This window comes from Sciurus vulgaris, assembly GCF_902686455.1.
Source record: "Sciurus vulgaris genome assembly, chromosome: 8".
NCBI lineage: Eukaryota > Metazoa > Chordata > Mammalia > Rodentia > Sciuridae > Sciurus > Sciurus vulgaris.
Genome location: NC_136468.1, coordinates 119,969,579 through 119,993,105, shown reverse-complemented (window position 1 = coordinate 119,993,105; position 23,527 = coordinate 119,969,579).

The following is a 23,527-nucleotide window of genomic DNA, read 5'->3' as shown; positions in this document are numbered from 1 at the left end:
ACAACCAAGTTACAGGGATGAAGATAATTACTCTTTTGGAAAGTGTATGCTTCTTTGTCTCTTGCAAGGGGAAAATTTCACCTAAATACACAGGAGTGCTTGAAAAATATATTTTAAGAGGTACACTAATTAAATAGTCAATTTATAGGAAAATTGTCTGATTAGTATCTGAAAGCATTTTCAGCTCTAGCAATTTATATATACATAAGTGCACATATTTTTAAAATTCAGCTCCCCAACAGCTGCATATTCTATTTTGTGAAATGATTATATTTTTTTGAGGAAGGAAGATCTCAGTTAGATATATTTTGTGGACTCTTGATGAGGCATATTAAAAGATACCGATATTGCTATAGAATTATTTCTTTTCCTATGTTACTTTTCATCGTTCTAGTTTGCTCATATTTCTAGCCACTGAAGTCTCAGATTTTTCAGAGTAAAACCAATTCACATTCTCACTCCATATATGAGCACAAGTGAGTTTTCAAAGCAACATATATGAGAAAGGGGATGTCTAACAAGTAACTCTGAATTGTACTTGGCAAACAGATCTTCCACTGGAGTGGATGCTAATAAACACTGATAAACACTGAACATGTAACTTCATTAGAACAAAGGTGACTTTTCTGTATCCTTGTATTTCCTAAGAGTTTTGAATTGCCAAACATGGGAACAACCTTGAATATGATAAACTCTGAGAGGTCTGACTAAAATACTCATCCTAATGCTGAACCTTTCATTATGATTCTGAGAAGGAAATTTATAAGAAATTGAAAGAGTAAATGAATTAAAGTCGCACATGCCCTGTTCCCATACCTTGCTAAATGTGGACTGTTCTAAAGCACTTTTTGAATGCTGAAGCTGAAATCTCAGCCTAAGATTTGCAGTCCTGGACTACAATCAGAAGAAAACATGACAGAGTTCTTCTTGACTGGAGGATATATGATCTGCAATTTTCTCTCCAAGGAAATCTGTTGTTAAATCATGGGTATTATTGGTTAGTTGATATTAAACAAGATCCAGGTCATATTGCATTTGATATATCCCAGGGACTATCCAGGAATGTTTATTCCTAACTGAATATTATGTTAAGTAAGTTAGTATGTGAGTCTTCTGCTAAGACTAAGAAGTTTGTTTTGTTTTGTTTTGTGTTTTTTGTATGAACCCAGGGGCGCTTTACCACTCAACTGCATCTCTCCCTCTCCCTCTCCCTCTCCCTCTCTCTCTCCTTTCTTTCCTCCTCTCCCTTTCCTCTCCTCTCATCTCTCCTCCCTCCTCTCCCCTCCTCCCTCTCTCTGTCTTACATTATTTTGAGACAAGGTCTTACCAAATTGCTCAGGCTGGCTATGAACTTTCCATCCTCATGCCTCAGCCTCCTGAGACACTGAGATTACAGGCATGCACCACCATGCCCAGCTAGAATTTCTTTGTAAGATACAGCAACTTTTTAAGTTGTCAAGTTGTAATTATTCAGCTTATATTTAGTCTACTCTTACAAGTGAGGACTGAGAACCAAATTAGTAAGTTTGAGGCTTTGCAAATTTTAGGGTTGTAGTATTAATACCATGCTTGCTAACCAGAGAAAGCCACCCAAATTTGTCTGATAACTTTCAAATTAACTATGATATGCTTAGTATGATTTTATTAAACTATAAAGTTCTAAATTACTAACAGGTACAAATCAACTTCTTATGATGATTCCGGGGGCAGGGGGTCAATATAGAAGCACAATGTATGACATCTACCACAGTATCCAGGCTCCACAGAGTACTGAAGTATTGCTCTCCAGCACCACACTGTTTACAGAGAATATAGTGTCCTTAATTATACTCTTACCAGCTGGATTCCAAGCATAAAGTCATGATGTTCTTACTTCCTTTAACTAGCTGCCTTTAGGTTTTGATAATCCTAGTCTTTAAAACCCAGGAAAGAAGTGGATTTGCAGGCATAGATGTAATATCAAGGCAGAATTTTAGTTTCTTGTAATAGTCTTCCTGGGCTGCTAAAATCAATATGCTATTCTAAAATTACATAAAATATAGAGTGCCATCTCACAAAGTGTATGGAGACCAGAAGAAAATATAATTGGGGAAATACTTATTTTTCCAAATTTTGGTGTTTTATTAAAATCAAAGAAGAGAAAAGGAAGATATTTGCCCTTGGATTGTAATATATTCCAGATATTTTTTCTGTTTTATAGATTAATCCAATACTTATACATAGATGGTTATATAGTACATGAATTTAATAATGAACTGAACTTATTTTTATCTTTTGTTATTGAAAGGTACCTTTCTGTTTTGTTTTATTGTCTGATTTTATTGTGGGACTTTGCTGTTTCTAGAAATACTTTTCAATTAATGGTTTTTCACAACTGTCAGATTCCACTTCAATCTACGTAATTATTATTTTTAGATTTCCATTTGTATGTGTTTGTCTCTTAAGCTATTTATATTTATATTCGGCATTAAATAAAAATAAATTCCAGAACACAACAAACAAAAAAGACATGTTGAAAGTTAATGCTCTTAACAGGTATTAATATAGCTTAGTTCTCTTCACCCTTCATCTATAGCTCTTTCCAAAAGCTAAGTTATGAGCTTCTGCATAACTTGGTCCCTGTCTAAATTTAGAGGCATTTATATTTGAAAGGACTAATTAATGTAAGATGATGTTTTTTGACAGAATTTAGCATAATGTCCTTTTTCTTTTTCCTTTTTGTTTTTTTTATTTTCTTTTATTTATTTATTTATTTATTTATTTATACCAGGAATTTAACCCAAGAGCCCTCTACCACTGAGCTACATTCCAATATCCCCAGCCCTTTTTCAAGGGCTATCACTATGCTGACAAAGCTTGCCTCAAACTTCCAATCCTCCTGCCTCAGCCTCCTGAGTAGCTGGGATTAGAAGTTTACACCACTGTGCCCAGCAGGATAATAGACTTTTTAATAGATGCTACTTCTCCACCCGGTCTACTGGGTTCCATCTCATTTGAGCAGGTATTCTTCACTGTGGTCAGGCAAAGGGATATTTTGGAGAATACTGCTCTTTCTTATGGCATGGATACATAGTATGCAATCAGAAAGAAAAGCTCAGAATTTAGAAAACTTTTTTCTGATTCTTGAAAACCTAAATGTGGGTGAAATGATAGTGACCAAGAAGATATCTGTCCTAGGAAGAGCAATGGCCTAGGAATCTGGAATCCAGGGCTTTAATGAGTGTCTGAGACATGTCATGCTGTGAGATCTAAGGCAGGACATTTCCACAATAATTAACCTTCTGAGTATTGACTGCATGCATTACATCCATGAAATCATTCAACCCTCATAACAGACATAGGTCTGGTTTATTGACTCTCCCCATTTTCTGGTTTTAAGAAGGAGACACAGAGCTGAACTTATTCAAGATCATGTGCTCCTAAGTAAAAGAGACAAGCTGAAAACCAAGACATATGGATCCCTCAAATACTGACCTGGAAGGGCAATAATTACCTTGTCTAAAATGAATGGTATTTTTTTTTTTTCCTTTTCAGGGACCTGTTGGAGGTCAACCATATGGGTACAAAGTTTGTGTGTGGAAAAGGGATTGTTTGGCTATAAATGACTATCATGAGGAAGATGACACATGATGCACAGAATAGGACAAAGGAATCACCTTCTCATTCCTTGGCTTTGTTTCCCACATTGTCCTTTCTAAACACACTGACCTCCAGGACATCATCTGGCATTTGCAGTTGTCAGAGTGAAGGTAGCAGTGGACTGATCACCTTAGCTGCAGAAGAATACTCCAAAGAGATTGTATGAATTGCACTTCATTTTGTTTCTCTTATATCTTCTTGGTACTATCTCTGGATGTAAGAGGAATTGAATGTGCAGAGAAACACAAGTACCACTTTTGTTTGTTGATTTTGCTGGTGCCAGGATCAAACCCAGGGCCTTGTGCATGATGGGCAAGTGCTCTATCAACTGAGTTATATCCCCCTCCCGTGGAACATTTTTTAACCAGAGAAAAAACAAGAAGAACCAGCAACTGGCAAGAGCTAGGGAGGTTGCAGACAGGAATGAAGTTAGGAACGCAATCCCCCAAATTACTTATGAATTTCTGGATTCAACTCTGCACTGTACATACAGGGATCTGATGCTAAAGAAGGTAGGAAGACAGTGAACAGGGTTTTAAGGGATAGACCACCACCCAATTCCCAGGTAAGAGATTACATGATTCACACACAGAACAGATGAGAATAACATTGAAAAGCTTTTGTTAGTGAAACTGCCATAGCAGTTTCTTACACCCACAGCAGTTCCACAGCAGTTCCAGAACTTGTCTTCTGAACTCATCTGGGAGAGTCCACTAATCAGAAATATCCTAATAGAATCCGAAAGAGATGGGGAGTTTTACCAAATAATACTGCATCATTCCATGATGGAAATTAAATGTCTTGACACTAAAAGTACCCAGAGAGCTTCAACGGTCCTGTGAAAGACAGGAGATGACAAAGTCGTTGAATTTCTCTCACAAAGGCTTTAGGGAAGCTAAAATAAATATTATCCCAGAAATAAGGCAAACCCTGCTGAAGTGAATGGAAATCTACAAAATGACAGGGAAGAAGTTAAAGTGTGAAAGAACCAAACGGAGTGATGAGAACTATCCCAGGCACCCTGAAGTGGAGGTTACACACTATGGATGGGTGACCTTGATGGCTGCAGTAGAAACTGATGAAAATACAACACAGGGGACAAACAAGAAATGAAGAACTGGGCTGGGGCTGTAGCTCAGTGGTAGAGCATTTGCCGCCAATGTTCAGGGTGCTGGGTTCTGTCCTCAGCACCACAAAAAAATAAATAAAGGTATTGTGTTCATCTACAACTAGAAAATATTTTTTTAAAAAAAGAAGTGAAGAATCCTAAAAGTAGAAAAATATCAGTAACATTTGCGGTAACCTCATGATCCATTTTACAGGTAATCAGTGTCCCCAAAGGAAAAGAAACATGGAAGGAAATAACAGCCAAAGGTGTGTTTGTGTAAGTACTACTAAATTCATGACTCCCAGAAGCTCGAGGAATGTCAGTACAGACACACAATGAAAACCACATACAACACTCTTTTTCAATGAAAACCTTTTACAGTCCAATCAGGCTTCTGTAACTCTCCAATGGGAAGTAAAATGTCAGCTAAAGAAATTTGTTCCTTGGGGATATTTTCATAAAGTCACGTTTCCTGTCTTGGTCCCAGTGCTCACCACTACAGAAGCTTAGTCCCACAACACCTTCTCACCCTTCCACTGTGGGGCCTAGATTCTGGTCATGTTGCACTTGGTGTAACTAATTTATTATGCTGGATGAGAGGGTATGAATCCATGTGTGTTCCTTCCTGAAGTCCCAAAAAACTGGATCAAAAAGTTCAAAAAGTTGTTGGGTGCTCTGGAGCAAGTCGCTAATCCCAGCAGCTCAAGAGGCTGAGGCAGGAGGATCATGAGTTCAAAGCCAGCCTCAGCAAAAGCAAGGCATAAGCAACTCAGTGAAACCCTGTCTCTAAATAAAATACAAAATAAGCTGGGAATGTAGCTCAGTGGTCAAATATACCTGAGTTCAATTCCTGGTACCAAAAAAAAGTCAAAAAGTGCTCACAACTAAGTACATCAGAAGTAGAATGAAGAATGAAAGTTTTAAAGCCAAGTCTCACGTTGACAATTTTTACTGCACTTGGATCGTAGAGAATCAGATGCCCAGTATACACTAAGAATCATCCTGGCATACCTGAATGATTCTAAAGGGACTGTAGTTAGCAGTGATGGGTCTGAGGCAAGGTGAAACCAGAATGAGTGGAGCTAATAGAGAAGCAAGTTGATCTCCATCTTTTCCCCATGCATGGCACCGCCCACCAGTTACCCCCATCCTTATTTATTCTCTGCACGAGATAAAACACAGCTGCGGAATGAGAATCCTGGGAGAGCCTGACATCATAATATCTTAAAGAGAACCCTATGTACCTCACTAATGCTGTGTCCTGTAATGACCTCTCTGCAGAGGCCATACCCAAGCAAAACCTTCCCTCAAGGCACTTGAGGCACGACTTTCCAAGGCCCTGGTGAAAGGAACATCTTATATGTCACGTCAGAAGATGTGACACCAGGGAGGCCCAGATTATTGTCTGTACTTTCTTATCTCTGCTACTCTTGTCTTGATAATGAGCAGGAAGTTTTCTGTATTCCCTTTATGCCCAAAGACTCAATATTCCAAATTATCTTCAACCCCCTTCCTGTCAGGAGAAGTGTTCTCATACATACTGCTGAAGACTCTGCTAAGCTGAGGAGCAAAGAATATGGGGAATATTATCACCTGACAAGGATTTGGCTAGGTCCTCTTTATGTGGTACCCAGCTGAGCAATAACAGATGACCAACTGAGGAACATTCTTGTCTTCTCTCATTATATCTGTCCACTTAAAATGAGTAAATATAGAAGTGTAAAGATATGTTTGACAGTTTTTACTATTCATTAAAATTTATGCTTTTATTTCCATGAAATCCCCTTTAATATAATATCTGACACAATAACAAATTCTAAAAATGAAAGTGAAAGCTACCTTATTTAACTCTCCTTAACTACAAAGAGTAAGATTCAGAATAAAATAAATGAGGAATAATTTCCAATAGGGAAAAATGGAGTGAAAGAATTTACTTCTGTGCTTTTGTTCCTATTTTTGTTGTTTAAACAATAGGAAAAAAGTCATCCAGAATAAATGAACAAAGCAATCAGGAAAGACAAAAATGGAGCCAAACAAGAACACTGTCACTCTCACACTGCTCTGATGAGGCTGAGGTCAAAGCCTGACTCCTCTCCTGTCTGATTCTGCCACGCCTCCAGAGCTGGATTTCCATGTGACTACACATGATCCAGACCTGGAGAGGCAACTGGTGATCCAGTGCATCTATAGTGCATTCGGAGGTTAGTTTGAATCCACCTGGGACTGCAATGACATGCAACCTTCCTGCTATCTCCTGTTAAGGACTGCAAGGACTACTCCTGCATCTGCTTCACCTCCAGGACCCAGGGAATGCACAGCAGAGGAGTTGCAGAAGGAAGCAGGACTCCCGTGGCCCAGGGTCCTGCTGAGATCTGCTGGGGGAGCCACCTCCATCTATCCTATGACTAGAAGGAAGCAGGACTCACCACACCTCTCTTCTCCTGAGAGCCATTTCCGGGACCCTCTTCACATTCTATGCCCTCAGACTCAGTCACCTTGCCAGCCCAAATTTTCTCCCATTTTCAAGTAGAGAAAGTGATAACCTGTCCCCTCACCCCAAATCCTAGCCCCTGATCCAGATGGGAATGTATCATAAGACCAGATCCTGTCTTGACTGTCCCTTCATGTCAAAGCCCATCTAGAGGCCCCTTGAGTAGGGAGGACCCAGGTCTATTGCTTCTCAGAACTTCAGCCACAGGAGCAAGCAGTTGCCACTTCAACTTTCCCTGCCACCCTCAGCACCCCCAGAATTGCTCCTGACCTTAATGTTTGTTGACTTTCCCGTCTCATCCTCTCTGAACCCCAGCCCCATTTTAGATCCTAATGCCCTCCTGCTCCAGTTTCCTGCCAATCACTGCATCTTTCCTCAGCAACACATCTTCCCAGCCCCTCAGTCAACACATCTAAAAGTTTGACTCCCCAGCCAACGCCTGATTTAGGCCCACCCTCCTGGACATCTCCTTCTGGAGCTTCCTCTGACTTTATTGGGGAGCTTTTCCTCCCTTCCCAGAACTTCCTACAACCCATCACACTCCAGTGTTATCATGGCCTCACCATGAACACTTCTGCCCTTCCTGCCAGGATGTCCTTCTGCCTCAGCTTAACTTTGAAATTTCTAATAACCCTGGATTCACTAAGTCACCCATAGTTGGGGACTTGAAGGCACATCCAGATGAGGTTGACAGTTCTCTTCAATTTGTGAACATGGCAGGCCCTGCCCAAGTCCCAACCTTCAGTCCAAGTCAGCCAGTGCCAGGCAGCATAACACACTCAGGACCTGGGAATTCATTTCCACAAATACCCACCTTGGGGTTCCATGGCAGCATCCTGCCACCTCTTGCTAACACCCAGACACATAATCCTCTAGTGGACACTGCCTCTGATTTGTCAGCTGCCTCCTAAACTGTGACCTATATTCTGCCTAACACTTGGCATTCAAGTCCAGCCCCCTCAAAGTTGTCGGTGTCCATGGCACTTTATGGGCCTTGGGGAGATAGAGATGCCCCTCAGTAGGACTCCACCATAGGTCACTGAGCATCACAGCAGAAGGAAGAGTGACGCTAAGCATAACACACCACTGTGGGGGTAAGCTTGGGCCTGAGCACTCGGGGTCCTTCTACCAGAGCCACCATGTGGCGATCATGGGACTCATCACTAAGAATAAGTGGGTTTGAAACCACTATTGCCTTTACGTTTAGTCCCATGCCTTCAGTCTTGTCCAACGAGAAACACTAGAGTTTCAAGATTAGAGCCAGGGGCCACTGCAAGCAAGACTGCCATGAGATTCATATCTACTAGAGAACAATGTAGACAATACTGGAGGATCCTTGAGAATGGGGAACTTGGTATGTCATCTTTCATAGGAAACATTATGTACCCACTATGTGCCATCGCCAGTACTAGGAAAGAAGGATACAAATAGAGAAAAGAGTAGCTTTCCCTTTCCATGGTTTTGCTTCCTGTGTTTTAGTTAGCCCTGATCAGCAGTGGTCCAAAAATATTAATATTTGTCTTGAGTCTTTTGAGAGAAAAGTGATCATGCCCACAAATGTAATTCAGACTACCCCTGTAATAATTCTATTTTGTTATTGGTATTTTAAACTCTTGCTGTGCCTAATTTATGATTTAAAATTTATCATAGATATTTGCATAATTTATGAATTAAAATGGATCATAGATATGTTCCTATAGGAAAAATAGTGTACATAGTGCATGCTACAGTCCAGTTTCAGGCATCCACTGGGGAACTTGGAACATTTCCACCAGGTAGAATGGAAGATAAGTGTATAAAGACTTTTGGACCTGATGTTCTGATATGAAATGCAATTTGGAATAAATGTGCAAGTCATCATTTGACTTACAGTTCAGATGATGAAAGGGAACAGAAATGAGTTGTGCAGTATAAGAGACACTGGGAAAATGTGGCTCCTTGGCTCCTGTTACCTTCAGTGAGTCATCTCTGAAATGAGATGCATTTTGAGGGTAAGAGATACACTGAATTTTGAAGACATATTGAGAAAATATGCCTAATAAATAACCTTGAGATAGGCAAGCTAATTCTCACTCTTATGAAGACAACACGCACACCATAAAGTAAGGAATTAAAAAGTAGAACAGTTTTCAAGGCTATACAATCATGAGATGGAAGGCCAAGAAGTCAGCTCATGCTTCTGAGACTGTGTGCTTAGTAGGAATGCCAAGAAGTCAACGCCAGACAAAACACTGTCACTAAAATCAAACCTGCTGAGACAGGACAATCGTCTCCCAAGCTATGAAAATAATATCAGGGACTTTACCAGATGATCAGGAACAGCTACAGGTGGGGAGAGGCAGATGCATATGTAGAATAGTTAGGAAAGTAAACTGCACTTATCTTTACCTTATCAGCATAGTAAAACACACATCCTGAATAAAGACTTAAGATGCTAATGAGACAAGTCTTACATGAAGAAGTATGACAGAGGAGTGCAGACGCATCTAAAACACAAACCCTACAGGTGAAAACAGCAAGACTCCATGACGCTGGAAACATAGATGGTGTGAAAGTTGTACACATTTGTCTTCTGTTTGAGTCAGCCTGGAATTTCTGTCTCCCACATGCTGTGTCCTAGTGCCTCAGCATAGCAATCAAGACTCTTGTTCCTGTTCCAGGGTGCCTTTCTTGATTCTTCTGATGGAGAGCACGAGAATCCACCCTATGATGATAACCTGGAAAAGGATTTACATGTTAAATAATTCTCTGGATGTCAAAAATAATTTGCATTTTTTTACACTTTTTACTATGACAAGAATAGAAAATCTAGAGCTAAAAATCCTGAGACACAATTTTCTCTAGGAACACTGCAGCTCCCCAACTGGTTCAACTTAGCTGTGGCACAGATGCAGATCAGAAGATGTGAACTTGAATACTCAGAATGCAATAAAGGATGCGGGGAGACCAAGATCAGAATATACAAGAACTGCAGGTGTGGTGGCACACCCCTGTAATGCCAGCAGTTTGAGAGGCTGAGGAAGAAGGATTGAAAGTTCAAAGCCTGCCTCAGCAACTTAGCGAGGCTGGGGAAGTGGCTCAATGGTTAAGAAACGTGGGGTTCAATTCTCAGTACAAAAAAACACAGAATATACAAGAACTCCGGGACAACATCGAGAGATGAAACCCGACAGTTGCTTGGATAGAAGAGAACATGGAAATATAGGCTAAAGGTATTAAAAAGCTCCGCAGTGAGATAATAGCAGAAAATTTCCCCACCTCAGAAATGAGTAAAACACCCACATACAGGATGCATGTAGGACCCTGAATAGACAAGATCAGCAAAAACATCCCAAGAAACATTAGAATCAACACACCTAATGGAGAGTAAAGAACATTAAAAGATGCAAGAGAAAAATGTCAGGTCCCTTTTAGAAGTAAACCAATAAGGCTCACATCTGACTTCTAAACTCAGTTCCTAAAATAATACAGGGCCTGGAATGAGATCTTACAGGCTCGAAAAGAAAACAATTGCCTGCTAAGATTGCTATAGCCAGAAAAGCTATCTTTCAGAATAAATGAGAAACAAAAACTTTCCATTGTAAGTTTGAACTGAAATAATTCATGACCACTAAAGCAGCACTACAAAAAATATATAAAGGTATTTTCACAAAGAGGACCCCAAAAGCTACCCCAAAGCTTCAAAGTGTTGAGGATCAAAAGAAGTGCTATTAACTTATTTTTAAAAAGCAAAATTAAATATAATAAACTAGCAAAAATTACAGGTAATATTAATCATTTCTCCATAATAACACAGAATGTTAATGATCTCATCTCCCAAAAATAGATGTGCAGAATAAGCTTAAAAATTAAGGTTCAACTACATGCTTTTGCAAGAGAGTAATCTCCTAGGCAAAGACATTCATAGGCTGAAAGTTAAAGGATGGAAAAGATTCCATGTAAATGGAGTCTAAAAGTAGGAGTGGCTGTTCTCATATCTGACAAAGCAGATTTCAAGCAAAAATCAATTAGAATGGAGAAAGAAGATCACTACCTATGGATAAAGGGACCAATCAAACAAAAATGTATAAAAAAAATTATGTATATCCCAATTTCAGTAATTTTTAATTACTTAAAAAAAATACTTCTTGACATTAAATCCAGATAGACCCCAATACATCAATACTGCATGATTTCAATAAACCCTATTACCAATAGACAGGTCATCCAAATATAAAATCAATAAAGATATTTCTGACCTAAATTATATCATCAATTAAATGGACCTAACAGTCATCTATAGAAATTTCAACCAAAACAGCAGAATTCATTTTATTCTTATTCCTAAAAAAATTTTTTAACTTAGTATATAACAATTTCCAAATTATTTTCTCTAAAAACATCTGGTGAGTGTGGAATAGTGAAAATAGATATTTCACATGGTATTTCAAATCAAGAATGAAAATTTTTATTCTCAACATGTTTGTTTGTTCCTTTTTACCCTGAAGTTAATCAACTAGGACTGAAGAAAAGTCATTTGTTTGTTCACTTGATATGTTTTATCAACAAAGAATAATAATATATAGGTTGTGGGTCAAATTCCTGAAACAAAACATGTACTCTTAAAGGACAAACACAGACACATGAAACAAAACTGTCTAGCGAGCAGAATAACAGCACCCTGTAGTGTGCTCACTCTGAAAATTCTATGATGGCCTGTCACCATGGAGATTTGGTGATGCACATCTTGCCCTCCATGGCAACTGCCACTCTGTCAACTCAGAGGGTCAAATTTGAGAGGAGTGGTGAGGTTCTCAGGTTATAACTAGGAATCCTCTAAGATGGGAAAACTGAACTGCTGCTACGGAGGTATGTTCAGACTGAATTTCTGAATGTTATTTCCTCAAACTAATCAGTTAACGTCAACTCAACCTATTTTCATTGTTATTTCATTTTCCGCACTTCGATTTCCCCACATAATTTTTAGATTTGTTTTGTAGTTGGGTTTATTACTCAGTTCTATTTTATCATTCTATAAAGATGGTTGCTTAAATATTTTTTAAATTTAGGAAATGTTCATTTCTTTATGACAATTTTCTATACACTCTGAAAGAATAGACATAGAGCAGAAGAGATGAGATGGGGAGAACCATGACTCTAAACACAGCAATTCATGTAAGGGGAACTACAAGCCACACTTTTCTGAATGTCAGCATCAAAATACAAAACCCTGTGTTAGATCTGTACAAACCCAGACATGCTTAGAAATGAGAAAACGTGGAATTTCCCAATGAGACGTCCACAGAGTTGAGAAGTTCAGAACACTTCTGTTTGGGTGCTTATGGGAGAGTGGAGACAAAGGACAATACCATCAGGCAAAGGTGTGGAGATTTCATTTCATGACAGAGAAAATGAAGACCCAAATTGCTCTCAGGGAGCGCTTCTCAAATTGTGGCCTATGTCAGGTCCCTCTAAGCTAAGAGCTGGCCTCCCACCTCTGCAGGGTCTACAGAGAACTAAGTGTGTACGAGACTGGGTTTTGGTTGAGGAACATCATGAGCAGATGTTCAGAGTGGATGCAGCAACTACCTATTCTCGGTGAGGCCTTGTTCCAGACATTCAGTCAGTTGCTCATATCAGTAGTCAGCGGAGGTGGAGACTCACCACACCACCAAAGCACCAGTCTGGTGCACCACTGCCCCAGTCATTAGCATTAACTGCCCACCCACAGTGGGGGAGTAGAAAAAAAGATTAATTCTTGGTACAGCAATCAAGGGGCAGTTGGTTTAGGATGTCCTGAGTTCCAAGTCAGTTTGAGAGCCATGGAGACCACTGGTCACTTGGAGTGGTCAGTTGCTCATCAAGGTGGCTCACTGAGTTGACAGTGAGAAGACACTGAAGGAAGATGCCCAAAGGTTGGGCTTTTTTTTTTTTTTTTTTTTTTTTTTTTTTTCTACAAAGGGGCTTTAACTGAAGAAAACTGCCATATTTTATATCAGGCACTAAAAGGTAAGGGGCATAAGACTGGGTTGGGTGTTGACTCTTCTCTTGGCTCAGACGCCTCTTCAAGGGAATCAGATTTCTCAAGGAAATCTTGGCACAAGAGGATTTGAGAAAAGAGTAGCAACAGCTCTTCACTAAGGGATCCAGGGCATCATAGGAGGGATTCATATGTTAAGGATCTCTGTCCCCAGGGAACCAAATATATTCTTGTCGAAGACCCATCACTTATTGGTGTTGTGACTGTCTGCAAGTCTCTTAAAATCTCTAAATCTCAATTTCCTGAACCAAAAGATGTGGGTTGCTGCCCCTACTCTGCCCTTCCCCTGGAAGGCATCCCTGATGTGGAGATATGTCAAATAACAGCGTCACTGTGAGCTGCAAAGCATCATGCTCGTGTAAAGGAAGAAGAGCTCACAGCTTACATACATGTAACAGTTAACACTTTACCACAGGCCATGGTGACATTTCCACATCTACAAATAAGGACCTGAGGCACAGAGGGGGTCTTTCAGCTTTTACTGGTACAAACAACTTCTAAGTAGAATTTGATCCTAGATTATGAGAGCTCCTGTGCTCTCAGTCACTGTTCTCTGCCTTTCTATGTGATCTCATTTCAGTGAAGGCATTTACCCTTACATCCAGTCTGTTGGCTTTTAAGTATATGCAACTCTGAGAGATCTTGTAAAATCCAACTCTCGGGTGGCTTTGCTGACCAATCCATGAGAAAGGATACCAAAATCTGTAACTGGGAGAACACTTAAAATCTGTTTTTTTATGTTCACATATATATTGCATTGTGGCTAAATATAGCTACTGTATAATATAAAACCAGATGAGACCCTAATGTCCAATCATAACATGGCACACACTGACCAAACTCCCCTCAGGCTCTGGTAACTACTCTGTCCTTTCTCAATTTCTATGAGATAATCTTTTTCTAAAAAATTCAACCTATGAGTGAGATCCAGCAGAATTTGTCTTTCTATACCTGCTTATTTCACTTAATATAAGGTCCTCCTGGTCCATCTGTACTGTTGCAAATGGCATGATTGTTCTCAAGAAAAAGAAACCTAATGTGCCAGGGTCCAGCCCTAGCAGGAGTCCATGGGTTCCACACAGGTAAGGAGCGAGGGGAGACAGCGTCGGCGATGGATGGAGAATGAAAGACACAGACTCTAGTTCTGGTGCAATCACTCCCACTTTATTCTGGGGAAGGCTGGGTTTATATACATTTTTCTTCAGGCTATAATGGCAGTCTTGTGGTTAATGAAATTAAAGAAGTTTCCAAAGCATAGGCAGAAATTGTTCTTAACAAGGAACCGAAAGATTATGAGAAAACAGTAACCTTACAGATTATCCTTACCTAATCACAATTGTTTTAAGAATATCTAACTACGTCCAATGAGCTAATACAATGTTTATTTCCTTAATATCTAAACTCTATGTAACCTAAGACTATTCTTACTACTCTCGTGGTTAAAGCGATAGACAAGTAATCTCATGTGACTATCTCTACTAGGTCCATCTGGTTAATATCTAAATTGCTGAGTTAAGAGCTACAGGAGGGCAGCGGTCGCAATGGTTCTCGTGGCCAAGTTTTTTTACTGAATAGGTTACATTCTCTTATGTAGCTCTTTTTTCCAGAACAGGGCATTGTGTACCAACGTTTATTATAGGGGTGACCTATTCTTTGTAGGAAGGAAGGAATGTTGTGAAACCTTATTTTTTTTCCCCACCACCACACATAAACAAACCATCGTTAGGATTTAACCAGCCTGTTGGAGACAAAGGCAGATCTATAACTATTTTCTCCAGAGGCTTTCAGGGGCTCATTGTACGGTTGCAAAATTATTTTTTACTTTGTTAGTGGTAAAGACCCATTGTTTCTCAGATTGTAGGTAATATTTTCTGGAATTTTTCTCATATTCCCCTTGTCCCCTTAAGCAATCTGTTCAGACTGAAATGAGTAATATATTATCAGAAAAACACAGCAGGAAAAAACACCATGCTCCGGAGCAAAACATTCGGCAATTCCCTTTAGGATGAGCCTTTGCAAACATCCTCCAGAGGATCTTTGTCAAGTACTGGATGGAATTCCGGACGCCCCCGTACTAATGTTTAAGGTGTTGGATATGCTACATTGCAAATTATACTCATATTCTAAAACATGATATTGGAATCCAAGAATATGCACATATTTTCTGTGTGCATCCAAAAAATGTGGATGATAAAGAAATTGATAGTACTAACCTATGGTTTTTCTGCCTGCAAGACATCAACAGCTTTCTCTATAACATTTCCTAGTTTGGGGCCTCTCCACTTCAAGAGTTGTTCCTCAAGAATCAAGGAAAGCTGCTGAACACAGGCAGTGATTCTCTAAAATCGTCATTTGTCAGGAAAACAAAGTGCATCTACGGATGCATCAAATGAATGTATTATGGAAATTCCATCATTAAATTTATTCAAGAATGATGATTCCTCTCTCATATTTAAGAGAAGACCTTAAAAGTGCTATACCATTTTCTTGTATTTCATATGTGAAATTGTAAATTCCTGAAGACAATCAGTAGTGCTACACATTTGGAAGTAACATATTTATAACTTAAAAAGATTCGTTCACTTAGGGCTGGGGCTGTAGCTCAGTGGCAGAACACTTGCCTAGCAGGTGAGAGGCACTGGGTTCAATCCTTAGTACCTCATAAATATAAACAAATAAAATAAAGGCATTCTATCCATCTACAACTACACAAAAATTTTTTTTAAAGATTTGTTCACTTGCAATGGTAAAAATCTCAAGATAATATTTAGACATTAAACCAGTTAATGAAAATTAGCTTCAATAGATCTCTCCCTGAAACAGTGTCCTCTGATTCAATAGAACTAATTTGGAATGCCATTAACAAATTGTACAGATAGTAGAGATAGTTCTCACATCCTCCACTGCACTGGCCAGATTGGTCATTTAAGGACCATCTTACATTAATATGGAATATTTCTTAGAAGATGAGTAAATGTTGACACATTATTATCAACTATTATCCAGATTTTGCATGAAGATTCTCTCAGTGTCACACAGTTTTGGAGTTTTTGACAAATGTATAACATCATTCATGGCCATTACAAAATAGTTAACTTGCCCTAACAATTCCCTCAGCTTTGCATGTGAATCTTCCTCCCCTTTTCCCAGAAACCCTAGCATCCATTGAACTTCTGCTCTCTATTGTCTTTCTTTCTCATAATTTCATATAGTTGGAATCACAGTGTATGCAAGTTTTTCAGTCCTATTTATTTTATTTACCAGTACACATTTAAGATTCCTTTTGAAAAATCTGTTTGGAACTCCATAACTCAATGATTTATACTTCTGCATAATATTCCACTAGATAGATGTAGTACAGTTTGTTGAACATTCCACCTACTGGAGAATACCTCATTTTTTCTGTAGTTTAGGCAAGTGTGAACAAGTTGCCATAAACATTCCTGTGCAGGTTTTTTGGTGGTTGTAATTTAAATTTTTTTATTTATGCACTTTAACTGTAAAGAAAAGTGGATTGCATTGTGGTGCATTTGTGCGTATCACTTTACTTTGATCATTACCCACACTTTTCTTCCCCTTCTGCCTCTTCCCCATCCCCTTCTTCTTCTCTAACAGTTTCCCTTCTACTTTCATGGGCATAGTTTTTTTTACTATAACTGTTTATTTATCTAGGATTGTGATAAAAAGTTGAATGATAAAATGAGAATTTCATAGTTGGTATTGTTTGGATATGAGGTGTTCACCCAAAGCTCCTGTGTGAATGCAGAAATGTTGGGAGGTGAAATGATTGGATTGTGATAGTTTCAACTTAGTCCATCCTAGTTTGAATGGACTAGCTGGGTGTTAATTGTGGGCAGGTGGAGCTGTGGGTGGAGGTGGTTCACTCAGGGGCATGCCCTCCAAGGTTTATCTTCCCTGCAGCCCCTGCCCCTTTTACTCTCCCTGGTTCCTGGCCACCGTGAAGGAAGCAGTGCTCCTCTACCATGTTTGTCTGTCATTATGTTCTGCCTCACCCTTGGGCCCAGAGCAATGCACTCAGCCTACCATGGACCAAATCTTTGAAAACATGGGCCAAAATAAACTTTTTCTCCTCTAAGTTGTTCTTGTAAGCTATTTTGATCACAGTGACAAAATGATAGCTAACACAATAGGCTTCACCATTGAACCCATCTAAGACTGGCTCTTTCCCTTTTTAAATGCTATTAAGTGACTTTTCAGTTTCTCTAATATAGCGAGAACTGTTCACACTATCTTTCTCCATGTGTATCTATTAGTGATGTCAGCCATTAAAGAACTGATCCATTTCTACTAAAAAAGTATAAAGTCAAGAGTGTGGTTAAAAATATTCTGTCATTTTCTTTTTTGTTTTGTTTTGTTTGTTTGTTACTAGAGATATAATCTAGAGACAACTTAACTCTGAGCTACAACTCCAGGCTTTTTTTGATTGCTTCCCTTTAAATGTCCCTGGACTTAGTAATGATAACTGCTCTTCATTGGTAATGTTGGTTCATTGTTTTTTCTTCTTCTTCTTCTTCTTTTTTTTTTTTTTTTTTTTTTTTTTCTTAAGGTTAAGCTGGCTAATAGTTTAAGAGCTCTGTCGATCATTTCAAATAACTACATTTTGGGTATACTAATCTTTGGTGTTGATTTCCTTTTTCCATTACATTGATTTTTCTCATATGTTTTTATGTGTGCTTTATAAAAGTGGCTTTTCTTCACTCCATAGCCTTGTGGCAGAAATGGGTCACCCCTCTCTCAGAAAGTCCGACGCTCTGGACTTGCCTACTTTTCTTCCTGTGCTGTCCTGTAAGCTGCACTCTGTTCCCTATTCCTTGTAACCTAACACTGAGGCCTGAGCAGACTGGATCCAGTCTTTTGGGTGAGAGCACATGGCTGTGCTGAGGCCTTCTGAAGCACCACCATGGGGCCCCAGATTTTTCCTTTGGAAAATCCCCATCAATCTTGCACATAATAAATTCTTCCTTTGGGAAAAAAAAAAAAAAAAAAGTGACTTTTCACCTCTGATTTCCAAAGGTGTGAGGATTGATTATTGGTTTTAGGCCTTTTTGTTATCTGTATATTGCATTGAGTGATAGAGATTTCCCTCTGAGCACTGTTTCCACTGAATTCCACAATTTTTAAAGGCACATTTTCATTTCATTTTAGTCAAAATACTTTAAAATATCCATGTAGATTTCGTCCTTGACTCATCTTTTTTACATACTATGTTGTTCAATCTTCAAATATCTGAGAGTTATCCAATTCTATTCTGGTTATTGAATTCTAATTTAAAACCACAGTGATCTGGAAGCACATTTTGTATTTTTCCATTTTTTCCACTTTTGAGATATGCTTTCTGGCCACACTGTCATCTGTCTTGATCCATATTTCAGGTAACATTGAGAAGAAAGTATATTTTCTCATTGTTAAAGTGTTCATTACACAAGTGCCAAAGAGGTCTGATTGAATGATAGAGGTTTTTTAAAAAGATTTTCTGGGCTGCCATGACAAAGTACCAGATTGTTTGGCTTGAATTGCAGAAATTTATATTGTCATGTTTCCGCAGTCCCCAACTTCAAAATCAAGATATAGGCAAGACCGTCCTACCTCTGAAATGTCTCTGTGTGAAGTTATGAGCTCAATTCCCACCCTCTGCACTTTTAGGACATCTTGTCTCTCTTCACTGTGCACCCTTGGATTAAAGCATACTGGAAGTGGGGGATGGGATGGGTTCAAGAATATTGACTCTGGGATTACTGTGTGCACCTCCTACAGCAGGGAGGCAGAAGATTAACCTCAACTTACATCAGCCTCCATTCCTCACCTAAAGCTGATTATTTTAATATCCTGCTATTTGTGAGCCTGTGTCCACCTGCCCCATGAGCCCCTCCAAGGCCAGGAAGGAATGCTGGAGGATGTGTGGGAAGGGGCTGCTGGGCTTGCCCAAAACTGGCCTTTAGGGCCCACTGGCTACATCACGTGGAATACAGCAGACCCAGGGATTTACACAGGTCTTGGTAGTTCTAAACTTGTGCTTGCCATCTCTAATGCTACAGGAAATATATGGGTTAGGGAAAGGATACAGTATTTCCCAAGTACCTAAGGTTAGCACAGGCATAAAATACTCACTGTATATTTGGAGTTGGTTGTCAATATATACAATAGGATCCAACACAAGCCCCAAACCCGTGGAAATCACATTCAAAATAGGAAGGGATTCATTGGTTTTGGCAGTGGATGGAATCCATCTGCACTATTTCCTCGTAGGTTTTTACACTGGAGAGCACTAGGATGGGTACAGAGATTGAGAAAGCAAAAGTGGCATGATACAAGAGAATGAGAGCAGGCAAAGAAGGGAGGGAGGAGAGAAAGAAGTCACTGTCATGCTCAGAAAATCATGCAGATCCTGGCTACCTCGAGGACAAAGAGGATGACACAGGCACCTCCATGCAGTTAGGGAACTGAGGGTTTGGAAAAGAAGTACGAGATCAGAGACCCACTTCCTCATTCCACAGTTACAATCCAGGCCCAGGAGAAGGGTAGGTTGATGAGAATCCAAGAAGGATCTGAGTCCTCGCCTCAGGTTTGACTGTCTCCTTTCCCTTCCCACAGCCACCCCATCACTACCAGCACTGCTGTGCACTCAGAAGATTCCCTTCAGTTGTCCTGCTGTGAAGATTTGGAGACACACAGATACAAAGTCCATGCAATTCACTTTCTCTCACATCTTCTGTCTGTTCTCTGCCATTTTGTTCATGAGCCTCTGTTTTTAGATCTTCTTCTCTTTTTTCCCACTTTTGATAGTTCTCTTCTGGAACAACCTGGTTTCACCTAGGCAGTTCATTCACAGTGACTTTCCTATGAGTGACTGGGATAGGTTCTGAGAAATCTGTCCTCATGTGATTTGGTCATTGTGTGAACATCATTCAGTGTACCTAAGCAAATAAAGTTGGTTAATACATCATAGAGTGAAGCAATCTCTAGGGCCCATGACTGCCTATGCAGTACTTCATCGACCCACACTTCATTTAGGGGCACGTGACTATAGTCAACCACTTAACGTCTATAAATTTTCACAACTTGCCCTCTTCTTTCTTGGCATTGTCCTAGTTTCCCACCCCCAGGCTACACTACTGATTATACTGAGCAACCCTTCATGGCCAGCCAGCAGCTGGGCTGGGGATAGAAGAGCTGGAACCCATACTCCTGGAATGAGCTGGGGAAAAGTCGACTTCTCTGTGTAACACAGACATGTTCTTATTCTGGGTAGCTCCAGACACCCATCTACCATCCGTGCCTTCCTTCCAAATGTCACAAACATCCCTTTATCTGGAGTAGATGGTTTCAAATAGGAAGAGGAACAACGTGAGTATGGAGGGAGTATATGGAGGGTGAGTCAGATAAGTACACATCTCTATTCCTTCCCTACTTTTTCCTTCTGATACATCAAGAAAACCAAGGAGAACCCTGCACTGGGAGCTGCTGTGTGTGAGCATGCAAGTGGAAGGGTTGTAAAAATCCGTGTGTGCAGGTGAAGGAGGGACCATAATATGCTCCTAGGGAATGGACACCAGTATATGAGCTCCTTCTATTCCTGCCAGGCCAAAGCTCATATTGCTGCTTCAACTAGGAGAGGCTGCAACAGCTGGTAGGACCAACACGCCCATGAATTCAGAGAAGCTTCTACTTTAGTGCTTGGTGGATGTGCCTCAAGTGTTGTTCAACTTCACACTACAGGAAACACCTATTTCTGCCCAAGTCAAGAGGGACCAGTGAATTAGTAGTTGTAGGAAGACATTGGTAGGTGATCCTGACCCTCCATCCTTTTGGGCATCCTGGGAAGGAAATGAGGTGGAGAGAGACAGGACATGATACCTCTCATGCAAGAACAACAGCCCACCAGGCCCTAGATTGTATCTCTGGGACACATAGCAAGACCTGGCATCCAGGCAGGCACAGTACAGTCTCCAAGATAAGCTGGGATTTGGCCAAGTTCTGGGGGCCCTCAGCCTGTATAGAGCCCTGTTGCAGCCTAGAGTCATCTCATGTCAATATTTCTTTCTTTTTTATTTATTTTTATTGTAAACAAATGGGATACATATTGTTTCTGTTTGTACATGGAGTAACAGCATACCATTTGCATATTCATAAATTTACATAGAGTAATGATGTTTGATTCATTCCATTATTTTTTTCTTTCCCCCACCCCTCCCACCTCTCTTTTCCCTCTATACAGTCCCTCCTTCCTCCATTCTTGTCCCACTCCCACCCCCCATTAAGTGTCATCATCCGCTTATCAGTGAGATCATTCCTCTTTTGGATTTTTGAGATTGGCTTATCTCACTTAACATGATACTCTCCAATTTCAACCATTTGCCTGCAAATGCCATAATTTTATCACTCTTTATAGCTGAGTAATATTCCATTGTATATATATACCACAGTTTCTTTATCCATTCATCAATTGAAGGGCATCTAGGTTGGTTCCATAGTCTGGCTACTGTGAATTGAGCCACTATGAACATTGATGTGGCTGTATCTCTGTAGTGTGCTGATTTTAAATCCTTTGGGTATAGGCCGAGGAGTGGGATAGCTGGGTCAAATGGTAGGTCCATTCCAAGTTTTCTAAGGAATCTCCACACTGCTTTCCAGAGTGGCTGCACTAAATGCAGCCCCACCAGCAATGTATGAGTGTACCTTTTTCCCCACATCCTCTCCAACACCTATTGTTGCTTGTGTTCTTGATAATTGCCATTCTAATTGGGGTGAGATCGAATCTTAGTGTAGTTTTGATTTGCATTTCTCTTTTTACTAGAGATGTTGAACATTTTTTCATATATCTGTTGATTGCTTGTACATCTTCTTCTGTGAAGTGTCTGTTCATTTCCTTAGCCCATTTGTTGATTGGGTTATTTGTATTCTTGATGTAGAGTTTTTTGAGTTCTTTATATATTCTGGAAATTAGTGCTCTATCTGAAGTATGAGTGGCAAAGATATTCTCCCACTCTGTAGGCTCTCTCTTCGCATTGCTGATAGTTTCCTTTGCTGAGAGAAAGCTATTTAGTTTGAATCTATCCGAGTTATTGATTCTTCCTTTTATTTCTTGTGCTATGGGAGTCCTGTTAAGAAAGTCTAATCCTAAGCCAACAAGGTGAAGGTTTGGACCTACTTTTTCTTCTATAAGATGCACTGTCTCTGTTCTGATTTCAAGGACCTTGATCCATTTTGAGTTGAGTTTTGTGCAGGGTGAGAGATAGGGGTTTAGTTTCATTCTGTTGCATATGGATTTCCAGTTTTCCCAGCACCATTTGTTGAAGAGGCTATCATTTCTCCATTGCATATTTTTGGCACCTTTGTCTAGTATTAGAAAATTGTATTTATTTGGGTTTGTGTCCGTGTCCTCTATTCTGTACCATTGATCTTCCTGTCTATTTTGGTGCCAATGCCATGCTGTTTTTGTTACTATTGCTTTGTAGTATAATTGAAGTTCTGGTATTGTGATACCCCGTTTTATTCTTCCTGCTGAGGATTGCTTTAGCTATTCTGGGTTTCTTATTCTTCCAGATGAATTTCACGATTGCTTGCTCTATTTCTGTGAGGTACGTCATTGGGATTTTAATTGGAATTGCATTGAATCTGTATAGCACTTTGGGTATTATGGCCATTTTGACAATATTAATTCTGCCTATCCAAGAACATGGGAGATCTTTCCATCTTCTAAGGTCTTCCTTAATTTCTCTCTTCAGTGTTTGTAGTTTTCATTGTAGAGATCTTTTACCTCTTTGGTTAGATTGATACCCAAGTATTTTATTTTTTTTCAGGCTATTGCAAATGGAGTTGTTTTCCTCATTTCCCTTTCAGCTGTTTCATCGCTTGTGTATAAAAATGCTGTAGATTTATGCGTGTTGATTTTATAGCCTGCTATTTGGCTGAATTCATTGATGAGGTCTAGAAGTTTTCTGGAGGAGGTTTTTGGATCCTCTAAATATAGAATCATGTCATCCGCAAATAGGGACAGCTTAAGTTCCTCTTTTCCTATTCATATCCCTTTAATTTCTTTAGTCTGCCTAATTGCTCTGCCTAGAGTTTCGAGGACAATGTTGAATAGAAGTGGTGAAAGAGGACATCCCTGTCTTGTTCCCGTTTTTAAAGGGAATGGTTTCACTTTTTCTCCATTAAGAATGATGTTGGCCATGGGCTTAGCATAAATAGCCTTTACAATGTTCAGGTATGTTCCTACTATCCCTATTTTTTCTAGTGTTTTCAGCAT